Source organism: Gopherus flavomarginatus, chromosome 9 (assembly GCF_025201925.1).
Source record: "Gopherus flavomarginatus isolate rGopFla2 chromosome 9, rGopFla2.mat.asm, whole genome shotgun sequence".
NCBI lineage: Eukaryota > Metazoa > Chordata > Testudines > Testudinidae > Gopherus > Gopherus flavomarginatus.
The window spans coordinates 63,203,961-63,221,831 of NC_066625.1; the positions used below are offsets into that span (position 1 = coordinate 63,203,961).

The window sequence follows — 17,871 nt, forward strand, 5'->3', positions numbered from 1 at the left end:
TACCAGAGCTCCCTTCCCTTGCCTCAGGTGCACCAGAGTTAAAAATCAGCTCCTGACTCTCCATGTCACCAGACAACCCCTGCTGCCTGTCCCCCATCTTCCTCCAACTCCACTTTGTCCTCTGCCTTCACTCCACTGGCCGCTGCCTCCAGCTCCACAAAAGTATCCACGAGGCACTCAGTGGGGGGTCACCTCCGGAGATTACATGTAGTTCCTTGTAGAAGTGGCATGTCTTTGGCAATGCACCAGACGCACAATTAGTCTCCCATGCCTTCTGGGTGCTCGACCCACCTCTGCATCCAGCCCTGCCCCAACTCCATCCCTTCCATGAGGCCTCGCCCTTGCCTGCCCCCATTCCAACCCCTTCCCCGAAATCCATGCCCCTACTCTGTCCCCACAATGCCCCTATTCTGACTCCTTCCCCAAATCCCCGCCCTGGCCCCACCTCCTCCCCTGAGCATGCTATGTTCCCGCTCATCCCCCCCTCCTGGAGCAGCCAAGCAGCTGTTTGTCAGCTGCAAGGCGGGAAGCGCTGGCAGGTGGGCAGGGGAGCGGGGACATGGCATGCTCAGGGGAGGAGAGCTTGGCTACCGGCGGGTGCAGCGTACTCACTAACTTTTCCAGCCCCAGAGCACCCACTGAGCTGGCGCCTACGTGCCTGCGTCAGCTCGATTTTGGCATGGCACTTGTGTGCACCTCTCATACCCCTCTATGCCACAAGCAATCTGCCTGTAGCTATCAAAGTTCCTATGGCAGGAGTGGAGCTGCGACTACACAGCCTCCTCTCCCCACAGACCAGCAGATCCAACTCCTCCAACGTAGTCCAAGCAGGAGCATTTTTGCAGGAAGTTGCCATGGTCAGCTGGAAAAATGCTATATGAGCTATCCATGCTGAGCAAACAGGAAGACAAATTTCAAACATTCCCAGGGCTTTAAAGAGGGAGGGATGCATGCCTGTGTAACTGAACTCCACTGCCCAGCAGCCAAAGAGGTGACCAGAGCAGTCATGATTGGTATTGTGGGACACCTCTTGAAGGCCAATTAGGGTGACATAAGCAATGCAATTTCTACACTGACACCGTGTTGTTCCCACTTCATCACCTCTTCTCCAGGTGGTTTTATTATGTCAGCACAGCAAGAGAGTTAAAATGGCAGGAGGAACATTGCACTGTGTAGACATCCACTATTTAGTCAACAAAACTGTGCAGTGTAGACATGGCCTTAGAGTAGGGAGAAACAGGGCAGCTCTGCTGTCTGAGAATTAAAGACTGGTGAAAAGACAGTAAAGTCAGCTATGAGCACTGAGCTTCCAGCCATCCCCTGCACAGCCACAGGGCAGCCCTAACTATAATCCTCTTCTATCTACCAGTGGCTATGATCCCACTCAGTTTTTCCTCAGCCACTTCTTACTGGGTAAGGGGAAACTCAACACCCTCAAGATCGGCGGAGCTGTAGTAAAGAGAGACAGAATGAGTCTGTTTCCATTGCTAGATTAAAGGGCTGCTGGAAGGGGATTAGATATGGGCCTCACCAGCAGAGAGAAAAAAAGAAACAGAACTCAGGTCCAGCATTACTGACTGTTGACCAGCCCAGAGCTCCCAAGCAGTAGTGGTGTCCACCTTGGAGCGAAACTAAAAAAACCACATTTTTCAAGTGACCAGGAATGATCATCCTGGCCCCGCTTTTCTACAAGTGAGGCCAGCAGCTCCAAGTTTAGTCCACCTTGGAGCGAAACTAAAAAAACCACATTTTTCAAGTGACCAGGAATGATCATCATGACCCCGCTTTTCTACAAGTGAGGCCAGCAGCTCCAAGTTTAGTATTTTAGTGGTTCTTTGATTTAATAGTTACCAAGGTCTTCATAAATCAGATATTACAAAAATATCAAGCATCAAGAACAGTGTAGAGTCCAAAACAAGTTAAACAACATTCCCTACACCATCTTCCTGATACATTTTTGAGGTTGAATATTTTAACTAAAAAAAGAAGTTACTTATGTGAAGAACTATTTAAATCTCAACTAGACATTCTAGTTTAAGACATTCAAAAAAGCAATCAAGAGATATCTTTAGAACTAGTCACTTCAGCTAGCTCTGGAGATTTTTTTTTTTCTTCCAAATTTGTCAACTTAATACATGCCTAAGATACTTTTTTAAAGCAAAACAGACCCCCTCAGCAACCTTAATCACATGGCATCCTCCCCTCCCCGACCACAACAGTATTACTTGAAATACTCTCTCCAATAAGATGGAAAGTACTATGTCAAGGGTCCTGGGGTACCTTCTCAATTAAGTCTTCACACTGTACATCTACCCACCTTTTTGGTATATAGGTCTCTATTAGGCTAGAAAACTATAAGAGCACAAATGATAGAGGCTAGATAACACAGCTCTATTTTAAAATATGCATAGTGCCTCTCCATAGCACTGAAATTTTCTATCAAGAATCATGTTTAAAACATGGCTGTCTAAGAGAAGGCTTAAACAGTTTGAAAATCTACTATAAACAAGTGTATAGTTAGTGAAGACTAAAACATGGAATGGTCAGCTGACACAAGCCAGTATTAAAGAGAGAAACTGCTCCTCTTTCTAGCGTATATTCTGATTCAGACCTTGGCTACACTTGCAGGTGTGCAGCGCTGGGAGTTACAGCTGTCTCCGTACAGCTGTGTAGGAAAAGCACTGCAGTGTGGCCACACTGACAGCTACCAGCACTGCAGTGTGGCCACATTTGCAGCGCTGTTCGGAGTGGTGCATAATGGGCAGCTATCCCACAGAGCACCTCGTCCCATTTTGGCGCCGTGGCTTGTGGGAAGGGGGCGGAGGATGCAGATCATTCTGCTTCCTGTCCCAACGTCCCGTGATGCATCGCTTCACATCCCAGTAATCCCTGTTTTTCCGTCCACGTTTGGTGCCATCTTGACTCTCTCAACAGTTTCTGTGGAGCGCGATTTCTGTGGGAAATGGAGCCCGAACTGCTGAGGAGTATGCTGACAAATCTTGCCAGCACAATCATGTTTGGCAGTTGAGCTATTCCTTATGATCCAAAGTGATGAGGAATCCAATGATAGCAAGTCGCCTGACGCGTATGACACAAAATTGCTGCTGGCATTCACGGAAATGTTCAGCACCATGGAACGCTGCTTTTGGGCTCGGGAAACAAGCACTGAGTGGTGGGATCATATCATCATGAAAGTCTGGGATGACGAGCAGTGGCTGCAGAACTTTCAGATGAGAAAAGCCACTTTCATGGGACTGTGTGCTGAGCTCGCCCCCACCCTGTGGCGCAAGGATACGAGATTGAGAGCTGCCCTGCCGGTGGAGAAGCGGATGGCTATTGCAATCTGGAAGCTGGCAACTCCAGACAGCTACCGATCGGTCGGGAACCAGTTTGGAGTGGGAAACTCGACCGTTGGGATCGTTTTGATGCAAGTTTGCAGGGCCATTAATCGCATCCTGCTAAGAAGAACTGTGACTCTAGGAAATGTGCAGGACATTGTGGATGGCTTTGCACAAATGGGTTTCCCTAACTGTGGAGGGGCGATAAATGGGACGCATATTCCTATTCTGGCACCACCCCACCTAGCATCCGAGTACGTTAATCGGAAGGGGTATTTCTCTATGGTTCTCCAAGTGCTTGTGGATCACCGTGGGCGTTTCATTGACATTAACACAGGCTGGCCTGGAAGGGTGCATGATGCACGTATCTTTCGGAACACTGGCCTGTTCAGGAAGCTGCAGGCAGGAACTTTTTTCCCAGACTGGAAGATCGCGGTAAGGGACATTGAAATGCCCATTGTGATCCTTGGAGACCTCGCTTACCCGTTAATGCCTTGGCTCATGAAACCGTATACAGGGAAGCTTGACAGGAGCAAGGAACGGTTCAACTACAGGCTGAGCCGGTGCCAAATGACTGTGGAGTGTGCTTTTGGCCGTTTAAAAGGGCGCTGGAGATCTCTGTATGGGAAGCTAGACTTGGGGGAAAGCAGCATCCCTGCGGTTATATCCGCGTGCTGTACCCTCCATAATATTTGTGAAGGGAAGGGTGAAACATTCAGTCAGGCATGGACCTGTGAGGTTCAACGCCTGGAGGCTGAATTTGCACAGCTGGAGAGCAGGGTTACTAGAGAGGCCCAGCACAGGGCTTCAAGGATTAGGGATGCCTTGAGGGAGGAATTTGAGGCTGAACACCAACAGTAATGTGTGGTGCCTTGCAGGGGAGTGAAGTGCAGTGGTTATAATGTTAGTAGGAATCCGTTTTTCCTAAGCTGATTTGCAGTGCCTGTTTCTTTCCTGGGCTAAGGTATCTTTTTACTTTCTGCAATAATAAAGACTGTTTTCAAAGCCAAGAATTCATTTATTGAAAAGAAAATAACTTTATTGACACAACATTTTGGGAAACTAAAAGGGCAGGGGGGCTGCGGTGGGGAACTGTACAGTCACAGGTTTGAATGTGTCATGTCTGGAGAGCTGTGCAATGACTGCTGCACTTCAGGATGCCTGTACTGCATGGTGATGGGGGTTGAGTGCAGAGGGTAAGGGTGTTAGTTCTCAGGGCTGGCTGGTGAACGTACAGGTGTTGGAGGCAGCTGGTGGTGATGGTAAGAACCTGGATGCTGGGGAAGGGGATTTTGAGCTGACATTGGGGCACAAGTGAAAGAGCTTTGGCCGGGGGGGGGCGGGGGTTGGGTTGGCACAGTAGTGCTCTGCCTGAATGTCTACGAGCACCTGGATAGAGTCCGCTTGCAGCGCCAGGATGCTTATCAACTGCTTTGTGCTTTTCTTCTTGGTCGCTGGTGGATCCTGCTTTCCCTTTCCCTCCAGTCCTGCAGTTTTTGATTCTCTCTGGCAGAGTGATCCATAACTGCCCAGGTCGTCTTTGCTTTTTTGCGGCTTCTTCCGGAGGTTTTGGAGTCTTTCAGCTGTTGATAATACAGGCATCTGAGAAGTCAAGGTTGCTTGTAGAAAGGCAAAAATGGCAACAGTTAACAGAGGCAGCATTGTTTATATCAGAGGGCTTGTCTACATCAGAAAGTTGCAGCGCTGGTGAGGGAGTTACAGCGCTGCAACTTAGGAGGTGTACACATCTGCAGGGCACCACCAGCGCTGCAACTCCCTGTTTGCAGCGCTGGCCGTACTCCCGTTTTGTCTCGGGTGTAGAGGATCCAGCGCTGGTGATCCAGCGCTGGTAATCAAATATAGACACTTACCAGCGCTTTTCTTGACCTCCGTGGAATAAGCAGGTATCCCAGCATACCTGAGGAAGCCTCTGGTAATCAAGCTGGTCTCCTTCCCCGGTTTGCTCTCGCGTTCCCCGAACCCCGAGCAAGCAGGTCTCCTTCCCTGAGGTTTGCTGGGTGGTTCCGGGAACGCAAGAGCAAACCGGGAAAGGAGACCAGCTTCGCCGCGGTTTGCTCTCGCGTTTCCCGGAACCACCCTGCAAACCGCAGGGAAGGAGACCTGCTTGCTCGGGGTTCGGGGAACGCGAGAGCAAACCGCGGCGAAGCTGGTCTCCTTTCCCGGTTTGCTCTCGCGTTCCCGGAACCACCCAGCAAACCGCAGGGAAGGAGACCTGCTTGTTCGGGGGTTCGGGGAACGAGAGAGCAAACCGGGAAAGGAGACCAGCTTCGCCGCGGTTTGCTCTCGCGTTCCCCGAACCCCGAGCAAGCAGGTCTCCTTCCCTGAGGTTTGCTGGGTGGTTCCGGGAACGCGAGAGCAAACCGGGAAAGGAGACCAGCTTCGCCGCGGTTTGCTCTCGCGTTCCCCGAACCACCCAGCAAACCGCAGGGAAGGAGACCTGCTTGTTCGGGGGTTCGGGGAACGAGAGAGCAAACCGGGAAAGGAAACCAGCTTCGCCGCGGTTTGCTCTCGCGTTCCCCGAACCTCCCTTGAAGCCGCCCAACAGCGCTGCAGTGTGGCCACATCTAACACCACTTGCAGCGCTGGTTGCTGTAAGTGTGGCCACTCTGCAGCGCTGGCCCTATACAGCTGTACTAATACAGCTTTAACAACCAGCGCTGCAAAATTTTAGATGTAGACATGGCCTCAGACAGTTTATACCCACACAGTGAAGGAGTTTACCGTCTTCACAATAGCATAATTTTCCCATGCCAAAGAGAGCGCACATAACCCAAAGGAGCCCAGAAACGGTGAGTAAGGGGGACTGATTGATTGCTACTGGGGTTTTTGTGCATTGGGGAAAGCAAACAGTTGCAGGGGGCACCTACACTGAACAGTCTCCCAGAAGTTGATCCTGCAAGATCTCTCACTACTGTGGGTCACCAGGGAAGAGCGGGAGGGTCTTCTACAGCAATGCGGATTCCGCCCTGTCCCCTATGCAGCTTGCCTGTGTGCAGCAATGGTCCTCCCACCCCTCACGGCACAGTGCCGTGGACGTGTTAGCCTAACTGGGACAAGGACCACAGAGGCTCTCCCAATAAACTTGCGCAAGCGCATTGCCCATGCTCTGGCTGAAACTTTTGAAGAGATTACCGACGCCGATTACCGCGATGTGATAGACCACATCAATTGGCTATTCCACATCTAGGCATGCATGCATGCAGCCCTAACCCTCCCTCCTCTCCCAAAACATTTCCATCCTGAAAATACAAGCTGCTTACCAGGAACCTGCTCCTCTGCTTGTCCTTCACCAAGTACCGGCTGCTGCGACTGGCTACCTTCCTCCTGGCTTGAGAAGAGCTCCTGGTTGCATGCTTCCTGGGACTCCGGGGTGTCTCCTCCCATCCCAGTACCCTCACTCTCGGTTTCCTCCTCCCCCACCTCCTCCTTCTCCTCTGCTCCCCCACCCCCCGGCTCTGAAGTGTCCATTGTGGTCCTCGGATTGGCGGTGGGGTCACCCCCAAGTATCGCGTCCAGCTCTTGGTAAAAACGGCACGTCATGGGGGCAGCACCAGAGCGGCGGTTTCCCTCACGGGCTTTGCAATAGGCACTCCGCAGCTCCTTCACTTTAACCCTGCACTGCAGCGCGTCGCGGTCATGGCCCCTTTCCATCATATCCCATGACGTCCGCCCATAGGTATCGTAATTCCTACAGCTGGAGCGCAGCTGCAACTGCACAGCTTCCTCCCCCAAAACACTGATGAGGTCTAGCAACTCTCCACTGCTCCAAGCTGGGGCTCATTTGGTGCGTGGAGGCATGGTCACCTGGAAAGATTCGCTGATTGCACTCCACACCTGGCTGAGCAAATGGGAAGGGGATTTTTAAAATTCCCGGGGCATTTAAAGTGCGGGTCACCTGAGGGCAGGGCAGTAGAGTGCGAACTGATGAGCAAAGTGGCTGAACAGGCATTCTGGGATACTTCCGAATACCTCTGGAGGCCAACAACAGCGCTTTTGGTGGCCACACTGGCAGAGCAGTGCTGCATCACCAGCGCTGCAGTCGTTATTCCCCAGGCAGAGGCAGAGTACAGCCAGCACTGTATCCAGGGAGATACAGCACTGGATGTGCCTTGCAAGTGTGGACGGTGTGTTAGTTGCAGCACTGTAAAGCCACCACCAGCGCTGCAACTCTCCAGTGTAGCCAAGCCCTCAGCTAAAGCTTTTAAGTCATAAGTCTAAATTACTATCTGAAACTCAGGTTTACAAAACAGAAAAGTGTTCAAGTTCCTACAACCTCTAGCTCATCCCTCAACAATTCCATTACTCCCCATTCATTATAGCTTCCTGGAACAAAAGTGACTTAGCATTTACTAGGGGGAAAAACTTTCAAAACAAAGGTCAATCAGTGTAGCTTGGATATCTGAACCTCTTTGTCCCATTGTTTTTATAAGGAGAAGGTGGTAACATCCTGGAAGTTTACACAGGGTAACCCTTTACACCAGTCACAGATTTTATTAAGAAATTACAGACAGAAATTAGAGCCTAATATTTCTACTTAAGAGTGACAAGAAGTCAAAAGTTGAAGTAGGGGGAGACATGCAAAAAAGAGTTAGGAGGAAAGGGATTCTGAAAAATTAAATATAAAAATAAAAAAGAGACTAACTTTAGACACAACACCATGCTGTACCCACATCTTGGCAAACATTCTTTGTGTGCTCCTATTTTTATTACTCACCGCATTTCTAATGAAAAAGCACGAATAACATACTAGTTCCTTATCCAAGCAGCTGAAGACGACACTGGATAAGCCCTTTTGACAGTTGAAATTCTCATATAAATTCTTTGCCAATGATATGTTTATCCTAGGTGATAGCTGCAATTCATTTGTCTGTTGTTTCAAATGCAAATGGCATGCTATCAAGAATGAAGTACCATAGGTACTAAAAATCAACTACACAGATACTCCAGAGCACTCTCCTTCCACCCAACTTCTCCATTATTAAAAACTTTAAATTGCAAATGGATTAATAAAGAAGTCATTGTGAATAAACTAGAAAAAAAATCACTTGAAGTTAAGAGGAGGGTAGAAATGTCTTTATGTACTTCTGGCGTTTCTGTGGTATATGAGAACTGCACCAACAGATCCCCACCCAAAACATTTCTCTTGGCTGGTGAAGCTAAACCCTAAAGGAGGAAGTGAGAAGAAAAAGGAAACGTGGGCCTGGTCTACACTACGCGTTTAAACCAAATTTAGCAGCATTAAACCAATTTAAACCTGCACCCGTCCACACAACGAGGCCCTTTATATCGATATAAAGGGCTCTTTAAACCGGTTTCTGTGCTCCTCCCCGACGAGAGGAGTAGAGCTGAAATCGGTATTGCCATGTTGGATTAGGGTTAGTGTGGCCGCAAATCGACGGTATTGGCCTCCGGGCGGTATCCCACAGTGCACCATTGTGACCGCTCTGGAAAACGATCTGAACTCGGATGCACCGGCCAGGTAGGCAGGAAAAGCCCCGCGAACTTTTGAATTTCATTTCCTGTTTCCCCAGCATTGAGCTCTGATCAGCACGGATGGCGATGCAGTCCCAAATCCAAAAAGAGCTCCAGCATGGACCATACGGGAGATACTGGATCTGATCGCTGTATAGGGAAACAAATCTGTTCTATCACAGCTCCGTTACAGAAGACAAAATGACAAAGCATTTGAAAAAAATCTCCAGGCTATGATAGACAGAAGCCACAGCACAGTGCTGTGTGACAAGCGTTAACGGAAAGCCAAATAATCAAATGGACGCTCAGGGAGGGAGGGAAGGGGTACTGAGGACTCCAGCTATCCCACAGTCCTCGCAGTCTCCGAAAAGTATTTGCATTCTTGACCGAGCTCCCAACGCTTGTAAGGTCAAACACATTGTCCGGGGTGGTTCAGGGTATAGCTCGTCAATTTACTCCCCCTCCCCACCCTCCGTGAAAGAAAACGGAAACAAATCATTTCTTGACTTTTTTCAATATCACCGTATGTCTACTGCATGCTGCTGGTAGATGCGGTGCTGCGGCACTGAACAGCAGCATCCACTCCCCTCCCTTCCCCGGTGGCAGACGGTACAGTACAAAATGACTGATAGCCATCCTCATCATCATGTGAGTGCTCCTGGCTGGCCTCAGTGAGGTCGGCATAAAAATAGGAATGACTCCCAGTCATTCCCAGCAGATGGCACAGAATGGCTGGTAACTGTCTTCATCATAGCAACTGGGGGCTGAACTTCATCAGCCCCCTGCCACCCCTTTCATGTCTAAAGAAAAGATTCTGTACTGCCTGGACTATCCTAGAAGCTGGAGGCTGCCTCCCCCTCATTTTATCTCACTAAAAAGTCAGTGTTTCTTATTCCTGCATTCTTTATTACTTCATCACACAAATGAGGGGACACTGCAACGGTAGCCCAGGAGGGTTGGGGGAGGAGAGAAGCAACGGGTGGGGTTGTTGCAGGGGCAACCCCTAGAATGGCATGCAGCGCATCATTTCTGCGGGATCTGACACGGAGCAGCTGTGCTCTCTGGTTCTCTGGTACACTGGTTCTCTAGTACACTTGCCCCATATTCTAGGCAGGACTGACTATTTTTAGATAAAACAAAGGAGGGAATGACCCGGGGAGTCAGTCCCATTTTTGTTTTTGCGCCCCCGGCCGACCTCAGCAAAGGCCAGCCAGGAGCACCCATGACAGCAGCAGACGGTACAGAACAACTGATAACAGTTATCCCGTCGCCAATTTACAATGGCATGGCAGATGGTACAATAGGGATGGTAACCGTCTCCACTACCTTGCAGAGGCAAATGAATGCTGCTGTGTAGCACTGCACTACCGCCTCTGTCAGCAGCATCCAGTACACACACGGTGACATTGAGAAAAGGCAAAATGGACTCCATGGTTGCCATGCTATGGCGTCTGCCAGGGCAATCCAGGGAAAAAGGGCGTGAAATGATTGTCTGCCGTTGCTTTCACGGAGGAAGGAATGAGTGACGACATTTACCCAGAATCACCCACGACACTGTTTTTGCACCATCATGCATTGGGATCTCAACCCAGAATTCCAATGGGCAGGGGAGACTGCGGGAACTATGGGATAGCTACCCACAGTGCAACGCTCCAGAAATCGACGCTAGCCTCAGTACATGGACGCACATTGCCAAAATTATTGTGCTGTGTGTGGCCGCGTGCACTCGACTTTATACAATCTGTTTTACAAAACTGGTTTATGTAAAATAAGAATTATCTTGTAGTGTAGATGTACCCCTAGGCAGTAATTCTGTCACAAGACCATAAGACATACAATAGATGCTGAGTGTTGACAGCGCCAACAATTTGCGGAGTTATTAAAAAAATTAATCACCATTAGCATGATTAATTGTGCTGTTAAACAACAGAATACTATTTATATAAGTATTTTTGGATTTTCACATTTTCAAATATATTGATTTTAACTACAACACAGAATACCAAGTGTACTTTGCTCACTTCATATTTATTATAAATATTTTCATTGTAAAAAGAAACAGTATTTTCAATTCAATTAATACAAGTACTGTAGTATAATCTCTTTATCATGAAAGTTGAATTTACAAATGTAGAATTATGTACGAAAAAACCTGCATTCAAAAATAAAACAATGTAAAACTTTAGAGCCTACAAGTCCTCTCAGTCCTACATCTTGTTCAGCCAAGTGCTCAGACAAACAAATTTGTTTACATTTGCAGGAGATAACGCTGCCCGTTTCTTGTTTACAATGTCACCTGAAAGTGAGAACTGGCATTCGAACGGTACTGTTGTAACACGCATCGCAAGGTATTTACACCCCAGATGCGCTAAAGATTCATATGTCCCTTCATGCTTCAACTTCCATTCCAGGGGACATGCTTCCATGTTGATGATGCTTTTTTTTTTTTTTTTAAATGTCAATTAAATTTGTGACTGAATTCCTTGGGAGAAAATTATATGTCTCCTGTTCCGTGTTTTACCCACATTCTGCCATATATTTCATGTTTTAGCAGTCTCGGATGATGACCCAGCATGTTTGTTTTAAGAACATTTTCACTGCAGATTTGACAAAATGCAAAAAAGGTACCATCGTGCCATAGGTTGCCTACTCCTGCATTAATGGGTTGATCCTGCATTTTCTTTGCAACCAAAATCCCAATGTCTGCAATGGGAGTTTTATGGGGCTCAATCCTGCATTCCTTGTGCAACCAAAAAACTATACACACTATAAAAATATAACGTGATATTTGATTCCCTCTGCTACTGTGTTTAACATCTGCAGAAAGTAGTTTCACTTACATACAAAAAAAAATCAATACAGAATATCAATGAAAAGGTGATCATCATCCTCAACTGCCTGCAATAAGCATGAACAAGCTCCAGCACTGAAAAGGGCCTATCACATATACCTTAACTCAGGCCAAGGTTCCAAAACCTGTTCCCTTGAGGCTCACCTGTACAACTGCAAAAGGTACTGCAGCCCATTATTAACACTTCTTGAGGAAAATCATTAATTTTAATTACGCAGATATATATAAACTATATCACACTAAATAAACAATGTACATTTCATTTTTTTTCATGTAAACAATTGTAATGACAGAAATCCCTAGCATTATGCACGCAGAGAAATACTTCAAGATCTTTGAAATCAAACCATTTTTATAAAACTATACCTTTAAAAGAAATTGAGAGCAAACTGAGGTTCAAACAGGAAAAAACAGTTTTGTATAGAACTGAATAAGCAACACAACAATGTTAACAAAAAACTGTTAAGCACATTCTATTATTTCCTTTTAAAACAAAATAGTTGTCCAACTTTGAACACTATACTGTGCTTTCAAATTTTTTTTTTTTTTTAGGGCAAAATCTGAATTTCTGTGATGTGTAAAGTAAAGACCCAATCCCATTCTCTACTAATCAGAAAAGAATAAAATACTGTAAATAAAAAATATACGAATAAAACACTTAGTCTTCTTAATGGGATGGATGTGCCTGCTTCTCTTTGCAGAGTTTTACCAGCTGTGGACACATGTTAGTGAGGCTCAACCTTATCTTCAATTTTTGGCCTTTCAGCCAGCTCAGGTTCCAGGCAGGGAGTAGCTAGGGGCTGTGTGCAGGCAAGAGTGTAGCTCAGGGTGCAGGTGTGGGTGTAACTAGGAGCTGTATGCCAGGAGGGGTGCAACTCAGGGTTTAGGCAAGGGCTGTGTCCAAGGGGATGTTGCTGCTACAGGGCCCAGCCGTGCGCTCAGTCCCTAGTTGGCACAATGGGTGCAGCCCCACTTCTTGTTCAAGCCAGGCTGAGTGAAGCCATGCCATCCTACATGGTCACTGAGGCCACCAGCATCCAGTGGTTTGCTGGCACCAAGGACTACACTTACACTGGAGGCCATGGCAGCCATTACCCAGCCCACACCAAACATTCCTCCATGGTCCCCTAGACAATGGATGTGTCAGATCAGAAATTTTAAGTGATTAGGAAAGTTTGCTTCAAGAACTTAAAGTACCAGTATATGTTCAGCTTCTTACTTCTCTTCTAGAATGACACTGAGTGTTTATTTAAAATAGACTAAGAGGCCATTTTGTGGTGCAGCACATGTTCCATTCATGCAAGTTCTGAAAATAGTGAAGACTATCAGCAACAGGTTTCTATGTCACACGAAAGTCACAGAAACGTTTTATGTAGCAGAATTGCTCTTTATGGACTCAATCCTGCAAGCAGACACGTAAGTGCACATACTTTAGACCATGCAGAGTTCAACAGAATCCAGCTGGAGTCAGTGCTAGTTGCAGATCCAAATGCATGGTTAGTATATAACTAAAGCTACCATACTTATCTGTTTTTTAAATGACAAATGACTAGTTGATTGTAAGGACTCTAACCGGACAGACAGAGCAAGTATACTGAGCATAGTATCTTTAATTTGATATGACAATTTATATTACACTAACATGTAGTCTTCTTCTGCAATTTCTCAGAGTCAAAGCAGCAAAGAGTCCTGTGGCACCTTATAGACTAACAGACGTATTGGAGCATGAGCTTTCGTGGATGAATACCCACTTCGTCAGATGCATGAGTGGAAATTTCCAGAGGCACGTATAAATATGCAAGCAAGAATCTAACTAGAGATAACGAGGTTAGTTCAATCAGGGAGGATGAGGCCCTCTTCTAGCAGTTGAGGTGTGGCTAGCCAACTACAAAAGCACTTTCTCCTCCCTTGGAGTTCACATCTCAACTGCTAAAAGAAGGCTTCATCCACCCTGATCGAACTAACCTTGTTATTTCTAGCCTGATTCTTGCTTGCATATTTATACCAGCCTCTGGAAATTTCCACTACATGCATCTGACAAAGTGGGTATTCACCCACGAAAGCGCATGCTCCAATACGTCCATTAGTCTATAAGGTGCCACAGGGCTCTTTGCTGCTTTTACAGATCCAGACTAACATGGCTACCCCTCTGATACTTGATCAGTAGAGTAAGATTTTTTCCTCTAGAGATTTTCCAGACTTTTTAAGAAGTGGATTAATTGTTTAATTCGTCAGACTGAAATGAATATATTTTACCTTACTGCATCCAATTTTAATCAAGCTAAGTACATAAAACTATAATTCATCATGTTAGCATCGAGATGCTAAGACAACAGCCAGGAACTTCTAAATTAGTACTGAATCTGCCTGATCAGCCCATTCTCCTCAGGATAGCTGGGAAAAATGTAGTATATTTAATAAATAACTTTCCTGCACTGAGCCATTAGTACAAACTCCATGTGGCTTTTTAAATTATAGATCATTCCATTTTTAAGCAAAACCCACATACTTTCTGTATCTGTTTATTACAATCTAATAAACAGCACTAAGTTTATCCTTCTATTTATAGTGAAGATATTTCCTCTTATTCCAACACTCATAATATACTTTTAACTGTGTTAATGTCAGTTAAAATTAAGGTATGTCTTCACTGCAGAGTTAACTTGTAGTGTTACTCGAATGTTGCCCTTAACCTCCCTCCCATCTACACACAAAACATTCTCACCTGAGTTTGGTTGTACTTTCAACCCGGGCCTTAGCTGATCTTGTCCTGTGGTATAAGCAAAAGGCCAAGTCAAGCTTTCACTCCGGCTGGGAATCCACAGAGTCCTGGGCCCATACAAAACTTGCGTCTGCATCCAGTCCACAATCGACCAATATGGTCTGCGGATAGCCACATCCATGGATGCAGACAGCCACAGATATAAAGCAGATGTCCATAGATTTGCAGGGCTCTAGTAATCCATCCACTTTGCAGTGAGAAAGCAGATTAAACCTTTCCAGTGCTGGTAGTTTTCCAATACTTTCCACAATTTCCCCTGTGTCCCAAGGAAGACAGGCACCTTCTTTCATACTTCACGAGGAAAGAATCATAGAGCAGCTCAGCTAACTGCAGCAAAAAGAAAATGGGATATGGCCTCAGGAGTCCTAGCGATACATGGGTGAATGCAGCACCAGTGAGAACGTTAACTTAAATGTAGCCTTGCAGTGGAGCTGCTCACATCCATGCTAGGGTAACAAAGGTACTCAGACCCAGATCTTAATCACCTAAGTTAGTCCTACTGTGAAGACTTAGTGGGATGTCTACACTTCCATCAAAGGTGTGAATACAGCGCACATAGGCATACTTGAGCTAGATTTAATCCAGCTATTTTTAGAGACCAATAACAATGAAGCCACAACAGCACAGGTTGTACAAGCATGCCCATGTGTACATACACCTCTACCCCTATATAATGCGACCTGATATAACACGAATTCGGATATAACGTGGTAAAGCAGTGCTCTGGGGGCGAGGGGCTGCACACTCCAGTGGATCAAAGCAAGTTTGATATAATGCGGTTTCACCTATAAAGCAGTAAGATGTTTTGGCTCCCAAGGACAGCGTTACATCAAGGTAGAAGTGTACCAGGTGGCTAGCCCACGCTGCAGTAGCATCACTGCTATTGGTACTCACACTAGCTAGATTAAAGTAGACATTCTTACATGTGCTATAACCTCACACACAACTGCAGTGCAGACATATCCTTTAGAGTCAATGAACTTCCCTGTGCCACAGGTCACTCCTATGTAAGATTCATACAGAGCTTGATTCTGCAAATTTGAAGTTGAAGGGAGCTTTGCCATTGATTTTTAAATAGAAGCAGGTTCAAATCCATGAGGTCTACATTATGGGGGTGTCTGAATGCTTTATGTATTACATGCTTCTTTATTATCATCGCCTACAGGTGATATGATGTTATTGTCTTATTATTTTTCTGTGGTACTCAACTGTTTAGTGATAACCAGCATGGGTTTCAGTGTGGGGTGGTAGGCAAACTCTCACAGAAAAATAATAAACAAAATCACCATATGACATGGAGGCAAACCAGTTTACACAAATCACTCCATATCTGACCTCCTAGGGCATGTCTACACTACAGTGGTTCATGTCAACACTACCTTCCTCAACAGGAGTGCTTTCACTGACTTAAGAAGGGCAGTGTGGAGGGCCGAGAGCCTGGGCTCTCAGCTTCACGTGTAGTTCCCCCCACCCCCATCCTCCCAGGAGCCAGCCCATCTGGGAGCAGGGAACACTGACCCAGAAGCCACCAGGGCTCCCAGTGGGGACCTAGGACCTCAGGCAGCAGCCGGGCTCTAGCTAGAGCCCCCCCCACTCCACCTCCCTACCCTGTGGTAACAGCCTGAGCTGTGAGCCAGGTTTTCTTGTCAAGTTCAAGGCTCCAACAGGGAACTGTGAACTTGACAAGAATGACAGCCAACATCAGATGTAAGTAACTCACACTGTCTCCACCAGTGGTCCCCAAACTATGTGGCATGCCCCACCCCCAGCTCCACTCTGGCCCCAAACGCAGTTCTGCTCCATTCCCAACCCTCAGCCCAGTTCTGCCCTCATTCCCTCTCCACCTCCAGGCCAGCCTCAGCTCCGCTCCCATCCCCCGTTGCGCTCCCAACTCTGCAATCAGCCCAAGTTCCTCTGCCGAGCTAACTGTGTAGTAATGAAGTGGGGGTGTGTGGACAGATTACATTACTGGTAAAGGGGACGCAAGACAGGAAAAGTCTGGGCACCACTGGTCTACATGGATACTACATCACCCTAACTACACCGATATAAGCCCTGTGCCTCTCATGGAGGTTGAGTTATGATCTTGATGTAGCAGAGCACTTACATCAGCAGGAGGAAAACTGTAGTGCGGACGCTGACATAATTAGATCGACAAATAGCTTTACATAGACCTAACTCTGTAGTGTAGACCAGGCCGTAGTCCTTGTCCTGGAAAGAAACCTACACGACACCTTAAAAAGGCAGGCCTGGGAGCTTAAATTCATAACTTTACTGGTCACTAAAAATCATTAAAGACACTGTTATAATAAACCCTATATCCAATCTGTAGGACAAAGAAGGGGTAGTGGATTACAACTGCAGAGGTGCTAACAGTCCATTTCCCCTTGAATGGTCTCCTGCAATATGTTTTAACTCCTTATGCTAAACAATCTGTTCCACCTTGTTCAAGTACGTTCCCCAGACAGGAGGAAAAGCTGTGTGTAGCTCAAAAGCTTGTCTCTCTCATCAACAGAAGTTGGTCCAAGAAAATATATTACCTCACCCACCTTGTCTCTCTGATAGTGCACAGTGTTAATATACAGTTATATTCTGTCTGGAATCACTTTGTAAAATATTACAGTTTTTAGATCACATGCTCTTAACACTTCATCCAATACTCTTTATTCTACTCACTATTAAATGCTTGTGGTGGTGGGTAAGGGTGAAATATGATTCTCTGAAAGTGAGAATAACTGCACATAAGTGAATCACCACAGTAAGGGAAATGGGGTTTAACAGAACACAAACCTCCCTCCCCCCACAATGTTTTCCTCTTCTCATGAGATAAGGAAGGAATGTTACCACCAAAGGTGAAACAATGTTTCTCAAATGTAAAGGCCAAAGGCAATTAGATTGCCCCTTGTATTTATTTTAGGACTAGTCTATGTTTAGTTTTTGTACCAATGCAATGCTAGAAAAAGTTTGCTGATATAGTTACACTTGCAAACCCTTTTAAGGTAGTCACAGCTTGTAAAGTCAAAAACTGCTTTCTACCAATTTGGTTAAACTAGTGAAAGAACTGAACGTGTACCAGATCTCAGACTACGGATGAAATCTCTTGAACTGTCTAGTTTATCCATTTCAGGTCATCCTCTACAATTCCATGTACAGGTGATTCAGGAAAGTCTCCTACAGGAAAAGGTTGTTTGGAAGGTTGGAAGGACTGACTGGAGATTAGGAATAAAACCGCATAAATCCTAGTCATATTTATTAGAAACATTGAAATTGTTTACATAAGAGGGCACAAAACTTTTGGTTTGCTATGCACTTTTGCGTATTTTATATTAAAAGAAAGTTTCTTTTGAGACCCCCTCCTGGGACTGCCTATTAGGAAAGCAAAACCATTAGTTTAATTAAATTCATAG

General features: G+C 46.1%; 1 protein-coding gene across 9 annotated transcripts in view; it reads right to left on the reverse strand.

Moving 5' to 3' along the window:
• TJP1 (tight junction protein 1) overlaps positions 1-17,871 on the reverse strand; it is a 319,386-nt gene that overhangs the window by 128,637 nt on the left and 172,878 nt on the right. The window contains exon 1 of one of the 9 annotated variants that reach the window (XM_050967892.1): positions 14,408-14,465. The exons of 7 other annotated variants lie outside the window; for them this stretch is intronic. The gene's annotated coding sequence lies outside the window, so the exon portion shown is untranslated. Of the gene's footprint in view, positions 1-3; positions 121-14,407; positions 14,466-17,871 lie in introns of those variants that run through there. One more of the 9 variants, XM_050967891.1, reaches the window with a different exon arrangement.